The following is a 7548-nucleotide window of genomic DNA, read 5'->3' as shown; positions in this document are numbered from 1 at the left end:
GGAAGGCGGCTCAAACACACCATACTATATTGAGGATGTTCAATTTTTTCGTATGTTACTCTTAATATGTGTATTGGGGGGGGGGGGGTTAATTACTTTTGATGTACTATGACGATTCGTCGTTCGGTCTGTGGTGTCAAAAATCATTTGTGATCCATTTTAACGTGCATTTCGAAACTCTGAAATGTGAGTCTTATTCAGTCTCTTATATTGTTATCCTTATTTTGTTCGTGTATGACCTCCAGAATTACATTGTTCATTTAGTAACGAAACTATTACTGATATATTTGGATCTGAATCCCATCCAGTGTGAGATTGTATTTTTGTATTGTCTGTGTATGGCCTGTTTTCCTTTGGATGTCGTTGATCTCTCTTGTTCTTTACTTATGTGTTCATTCGGCTTTTTTTTCTCTTTTCGTTGATCCTTTGCGTTGATTTTGGCTCTTACTACAAGTAATTCATCTTTTAAGTTTTGTTTCTCTTGTATGCTATTATTGGTTTTTTTCATGGAACAAAAGCTGAAGACGTTCATCGCTTTTAATTATTTTCCATATTATCGTTAGTGCTACTATATCGATTGTTCTAATTTGTGGACTGTATTTGGTTGCGTATGTATATTAGTTTTGTTATTATTGATTTTCCCTAGTTTGAGGTACGATTCGCACTTTGTGTGTCCAACTTCCTTTTTCTGATTGTGCGATTTACGTGGTCTTATAACCTTGTTTTTGTTTTGTTTTTGTTTTTTGTTGAAAATTCAACTTTCTTGTCAAAGTCTTGATTATTATATGTTGTTACACGGGCATATCTCAGCAATTTACCTTAATTAAACCAGTACTAGTAAAAATACCTTTTGGGTCGCACGAGTTTCTGGCTAGATATTGAAATGGTCCGTTATTTTGGTGTGTTTTTGTGTCGAGAATTCTCCCTTTATTGTATCGTTGACTTTGTAAATCATTAATGACACTTTGAGGAGAATACTCTATTGTAAATTTGAAAGTTCAGTGTAACTTCTTGATGTTAGCCATAAATTCACATTCAGCTCAGTTTCTGTTCCCGTATAGATCATGAAAACATCATCTCTGAATCGTTTCCAAAAGGAAAGTCTGCTTTTGTGTAGTTTAATGTCCTCAGTTTCAAGGTTGTAGAATGTTGTATCAGCGATTTCCGGCGAAACTGGTGAACCCAGGCTACAGCCACAAATCTGTTGATAGACGTTTCTGTTAAATTCAACCGTGTTATGTTGCAGAAATATTGTTAGTCATTCTTTAGTGGAACGCTTCGATCTTTTCTTTATATTTTACAGCTGTAATTGATAGTTGAAACTGAATCAAGTGCGTTTGTGACAGCTTGCTTCAGTTTGTGGAGTATTTGTGTACATCGAGATTACATCCAGAGTGACTAGTAATGCATTATGTTGTATTGTTATCTTGCTTAGTTTGTTGGTAAAGTCCGATGCGCCTTTAATGTACATTGGCTGGTTTTGTACAATCAGTTTTAAGAGATAGTCTATCTTATGTATTCCGATATTTTGTGTGTTGGGCTTGAGCAGCCATAAATAATTTGGACCGTGACGACAAATGAATTTTGCTGATGCTGGTGACTTTTATGAATTTTTGGAGTTGATACTGCGTTGGTGTCCATATTAAGTGTATTTAAGGGATCATGATATTTGAACGTATCATTTGTCTATTTGTTTATTTTAGTACATGTCCGTGTTAGTTTTCTGGTTGTGTTGTCGCTGTCATTTACATGCGCTTTTGTATCGTAATCTCTTTGGCTTAAAAGTCTGTGACTTTCTTCAATGTAATCTGTTTAATTTGATATTTCTATTCCATTTCCCCTGTCTTTATCGAATGGTTTTATGGTAATGTTATGGTTCAATTTGATAGTGTTTTAATGGCATTTTTTCTGCCTATATTAGGTTAGATTTGGTTGTATTGAAATGAATTTCGGAATTTTCCAGGAATAAATTTTAAGCTTCTATTCAATGTTATTTCAGGAGTTATCACAATTGGAACTAATTTGGGATAATTGGATGGTGACGTAATGTCGATTGAATCTTCAAATGTAATCTAATCTGTTTTTCTTTTATACACTTGTTTTAATGAGTAATTTGCGATACTACAACATTCAGCTATATGGCACCGAACATGTACACTTTTCAGAAATTCGCAAAATATGAAAATCCAATTATCCCAAATTAGTTCCAATCGTGCTGTTTATATTCCGAGAGATATTTTAATACATTTAGTGTTCTTAGGGATTTGTATTTGGTACGCCTGTTTGCGTCTTATTTTTGTTTGTTTCTTTAATTAATTCTTTTCTTTTGCTTCCATTATCAGAGAAGATTTCCTCAATCTGTTAAATTTTCTCTGTGTGTATTTTGAATATGATAGCGGCCTGGCCATCGTATTTCAATGGTAGTTCTTTGGCTGAAAAATTTGGTGGCCCTGAAAAAGAGCCCTTTGGTTTGGTTTGGGGAAGTAGTTTTTTGTACGTAACAACTTATATTTTGTTATTTGTTATAAGTTGTTATTTGACTTCTTCTTCGAAACGTCCGAGGAGCTTCTTTGCTTGTTGTATTTGGTCTCTTTCTGTTAGAGATTGTATTCCTGTAAGACTGTTGTGGTATTTCGTTTGCCAGTTATTAGACCGGTTATATTGTGTTCGGGCACGTGTATAATGCTGAGAGAGCTGTATGAAACACGGAGCCTACTTTTACCTCGTTGTAAACTTTTTGCTTCGCCATAGTGTCCCAACACTGTGTCCAAAATTATAGAAGACGAAAATATAAAACATATTACGAGTAACATAGGAAAACACTGAATATCCGCAAAAGTAGTATGGTGTGTGGAGCTGCCTTCCCCTTTTCCGCACCAATTCATTTAGCATTCATTGTAGCATTGTTTATAATCTACTTTGGTACAGTTCAAGCTTTCCTATAAAATTTGGTTTATGTGTTAATTTATGCAAATGAGTATTTAAAAATGAGTATTTAAATTTATTCATCTATGATTACTAACCTTTTTTTAGTTGAAGCACTAATAGAAATGTGCTTTTACTAGCAGACTTTAACAATATAAAGCCTACTTCTACTGCTTCCAATGGTAATTTGTGATAATTTTGTGTTAATTTATGCAAATTAGTATTTAAATTTATTCATCTATGATTACTTACCTTTTTTTAGTTGAAGCACTAATAGAAATGTGCTTTTACAAGCAGATTTTAACAATATAAAGCCTACTTCTACTGCTTCCAATGGTAATTTGCGATAATTTTGTGTTCATTTATGCAAATTAGTATTTAAATTTATTCATCTATGATTACTAACCTGTTTTTAATTTAAGCACTAATAGAAATGTGCTTTTACAAGCAGATTTTAACAATATAAAGCCTACTTCTACTGCTTCCAATGGTAATTTGCGATAATTTTGTGTTCATTTATGCAAATTAGTATTTAAATTTATTCATCTATGATTACTAACCTGTTTTTAATTTAAGCACTAATAGAAATGTGCTTTTACTAGCAGACTTTAACAATATAAAGCCTACTTCTACTGCTTCCAATGGTAATTTGTGATAATTTGGCGGCCATTTTGTTTATGCTAATTATTTAAAATTGCTCAATACTGACAGAGATCCAGTAACTATTTTTTTCACTTTGGTTATCTTGACTAGTAAAATCCGGTTTAAAAAAAACTTAAGACCCTAACACAAGGTTCGGGACAAAAAGTGGATTTGGCTGCCAAACTCTATTCCAAGTACAAAGTTCTCTGTACACAAACAAGACTTGCAGATTTTTAAGGAATAATACGAACAAATTTTCTGAATTAAAACAAATAATTTATTAACATTAATGTAAATGGCAATAAAATAGCTGACTTAACATAAGCAAGGTGACCAGTGAGTTGATCAAATAGTGACTAAAGTGGTGGACGTTGAAAATGCCGTACACCAAAGCGCACAACGTCGAAGTACGGCAGTGTTATGGGACTAGCACCAAAAGCAATAATGTTCATGAGTTCTTTCGCAAACTCTGATAGTTCAAGACCGATATGAAAATCATTGGCATTTAAATTGACATGTAAATTGAATATCAAGGGCAAGGTCAAACACGAAAGAATTAGAAGCCTCCTACACACGTTATAACAAGTTTTGATTGCATGACGATGTTTAGACGGACACTGCTTATTGGCTTCGATGTTCTTTTGTTTGTCTAATAGCTCAGTGCTCGTGAACATGTTACTGCTGCAGTCTTTCACTCTATACAGACCGCCCTCATCGGCCGTGCAAATCTCATCACATTGAATTTGCTCCTGTCCGTTCTTTTCGTCATTAATCTCATACACGATGTGTTGTCTTTGCTTTTCCTCTTCCCCATCATGTTCCAAAAAGTTTCTATGATCTCCCACTTGCCGTTCTATAAGTCCAGGGGCGTTTTGGTTAATCAAATTTGATTGTGGATAATTCCTCTGACACAGACAAGCGCAAAAGTCTGATGAATTCCTTAAATGGCGAATAAAATTGTCTCTTTTCGTCGTTAATGTTTCCACATTTGTCCTTTGTACAACTTTGTACTTAGGTCGCACACGAATATTGTTTATATCGAATCTCCCATTGATTGCACAAGCTGAAAAGCGTTCGGGTCGATAGTTTGTCTTTGGTAAGGTCACTGCACAGTTCATTCCCTGTGATAATTGATGACTGGCTCCACGGACAACAGAGTGAACTCTCAGAGGACAACGGCACCATGGTAACGCAAATTGTCGATGCATAGTATTTATTCTCTGTCTTAAATAGTTAACTTGGTCGCAAACATCTACGGAAACAATCCGGTCAGTGGGTCCTAACAGGCGACGACGACGGACTAGATTCCACGCAATCTGCAGGTGTTCCCTGGTAACTGCGAATACTGTACGGACACTGCTTGTTGACAGGAAAGTGAACTGCCGTCCAGCAGGTGTCGTTAAGCACATGACATTGATTTCGTGTACGTGGTCATCCAAGAATGGTCTCAACTGAATGATTAACCTATCAAGAAAACAAGTCAATTCTATCAGTGAATGTTATCCGCGAAGCGATAAACGCAGTTTTTCAGAACATCTTATTCTTCTTCATCATAAAATTCTTTTCCACCATCGAAATTTTGCTTGTTACCATCGAAATTTGCTCTTTGAGCATCATTTTTTTTTAAATGAGCGTGCGATAACATTCTTTCATCATGGTTTCGCAATATCTCGTTTCCGATCGCGTGATACGCAAGAGAGACCTCAGTTTTGACTGTCACAGTAGAAAGTAACAATAAGAATACACCTATCCATTGCATTTGCGCAATTTCCCTTGTTTTATATTCCTATGGATAAAGAGCAGCTAAACGCGTTTTGAAAGCAACTTTTCTAGTATAGAATCGTTTTAGAATTGTCTTTTTTTTATCATGTATGAATTTTTGTAATGTTGTTTATCGTTTTTCTTCTCCAGTTTTGACTGTTTTTCGCTATGACCTAATGCAACTTTTTCCAGCGTAAAACGCAATCCCATTCATCCAAAAGTAAGTCAGGTTTACCTGCGATAGGTAGAACTTTGAAACATTTTATTAAATTTCCAGAAATAGAGGTTTTGTAGCGGTTTTATCACAATATCTGAATGACACCAAGAATCGGCTGTCCAGGAACGAATACATTATGCATTGAGCGGTACAACAAAAGTAACCAATACAATAGGCTTCATAACGAAAGAAATTTCGAGGTTGAAATTTACCTTCTCCGAAAGCGTTGGTCTCTGTACTCGGAAATTAGGCGGAGAGAGAGTCCATCCCTCTGTCGTCTGCTCAGTGCTCGTATCATCGATGAGATAAAGGCATACACTTGAAAATGCCCAGTGTATCTTGACACTGGCATCTCGCGTCTCGGCATCAGCTCCTGTGAACAGAGTTATCAGGTCAGTCAATGAATTTGTTTGCATCGTAACAAGAGAGCTACTGTATTTGAGTTCGGTCTCGCTCGATATTTCTCAGCCAACCTTTACAGTGTACGTCTTAATTATCGTTCAAAAAGCTGAACTTTGGAAAATATCATCGATTGCCGGTTGTGCGAGTGCATTTCCTGATTGTCGCTATCATACCTTTCTTGTTTCGCGGCATTTTACACATACAGAATACATGTAAATGTTGGTCGATCAAGCGCGTCGGGGAAGTTACAAGTTTTGCATCTGTTGGAAACAAGTTGTCAAGTACGTTGAGAGAACACTTTGCACCTGTTTGGCAAAAATCGCCGTGTTTCTTGCGATGTTGTAAAAGCAAAGTTGGTTGCATAATTCAGGATTTATATGGGGAAGGCCACAAAAACCCACATAATTCATAAATTAAACAAATCAATTTAAAAAGAAAAGAGAAAAACCGTGTGCATTGACAATGTAATGTGGAACTTACCATAGATTGCACTGGAGCTGACAGTTGTGGTGTGACGTAAGACTCAGTTGTCATGGCAGTCACAGCGTCTGTAAGATTTCGTATTGGGTGGATATCAGCTGCATGAGGCTGTTCCGCCATGTCACTCTCCTTTTCGACAGTCTCATATGATTCGTGTCGATGCACTTCCATCACTTCGACTCTCTTGCTCACTACATTAGCACTGATTTTGGTCACATGATCTGTCTCGTTGACAGCAGGTTCTTCTTTTATCTCAGTAACAGTTCCTGGTCCGTCTTCGGTGACGTCATCTTTCAGGTTGTCGGTCACAGTAAAGGTGTTTTGAAGATAAATATTATATAATTTTCCTCGGCAGGAATTGTTCTGCGGTGAGATACGGCTGTCCACTTGCTGTTGGTCAGTGGCTTCTTTTCTGTTGTCAGTCACGATTTTAATGTGGTCGCTTTTTCTGTCCGCAAGACGGTGGATTTTGTCTTTCAAAACGGTTCCGTCACTTTGTCTCGGTTCAGATTGGCACACGGCAGTGGTTGTTGGCATTGCTCTGACGACCCTTGGTGGGAGCTCCTTTTTGCCGTGAAGTTCGTCGTCGTTTGCAAATGTACATTTACGATTCTTTCGACGTCTCAGCTGACAGGACGGTGCCTTGACGGGGCTTTGACTTCCTTGGTTCTCACTCTGCACCTCAGTCGTCTTTATTGGCACAACGGTATCATCTTTATTTGGTTCTTCATTGACTTCACTCTGCGGGGACTTGTCATTTTCACCGTAAACAAGATCACTGAAAATTCTTGGGAGACGGGAAACTTTCTTCACCTTGCCGAGGAAATCCATCACGACTTCCCCTGTATCCGCCATCTTTTGTCTCGAGATGGTATTTTCCTGGTCGAGAGATCTCTTCTCGTCATTTGATGACTTTCCGGCTGCCGAATCGTTACACTTATCATCAGTTGTAGTTGATGTCAAATCGACATCATACATTGTAGAGTCGCCTTCACTTCCCAAAGGTGAAACCGTGGGCACTGGGAAGCTTACTCGGTATGATGTTTCTTTCTCGTCACTGAAGTTCTTTTGGCGTTTTGAATTGTCTAATTCGATGCACCATGTACGGACACAACTGGTCG

This window comes from Ptychodera flava, chromosome 10 (genome assembly GCF_041260155.1).
Source record: "Ptychodera flava strain L36383 chromosome 10, AS_Pfla_20210202, whole genome shotgun sequence".
In the NCBI taxonomy this organism is placed as follows: domain Eukaryota; kingdom Metazoa; phylum Hemichordata; class Enteropneusta; family Ptychoderidae; genus Ptychodera; species Ptychodera flava.
The sequence above is the reverse complement of the archived record's forward strand: the minus strand, read 5'-3'. Positions refer to the sequence as shown.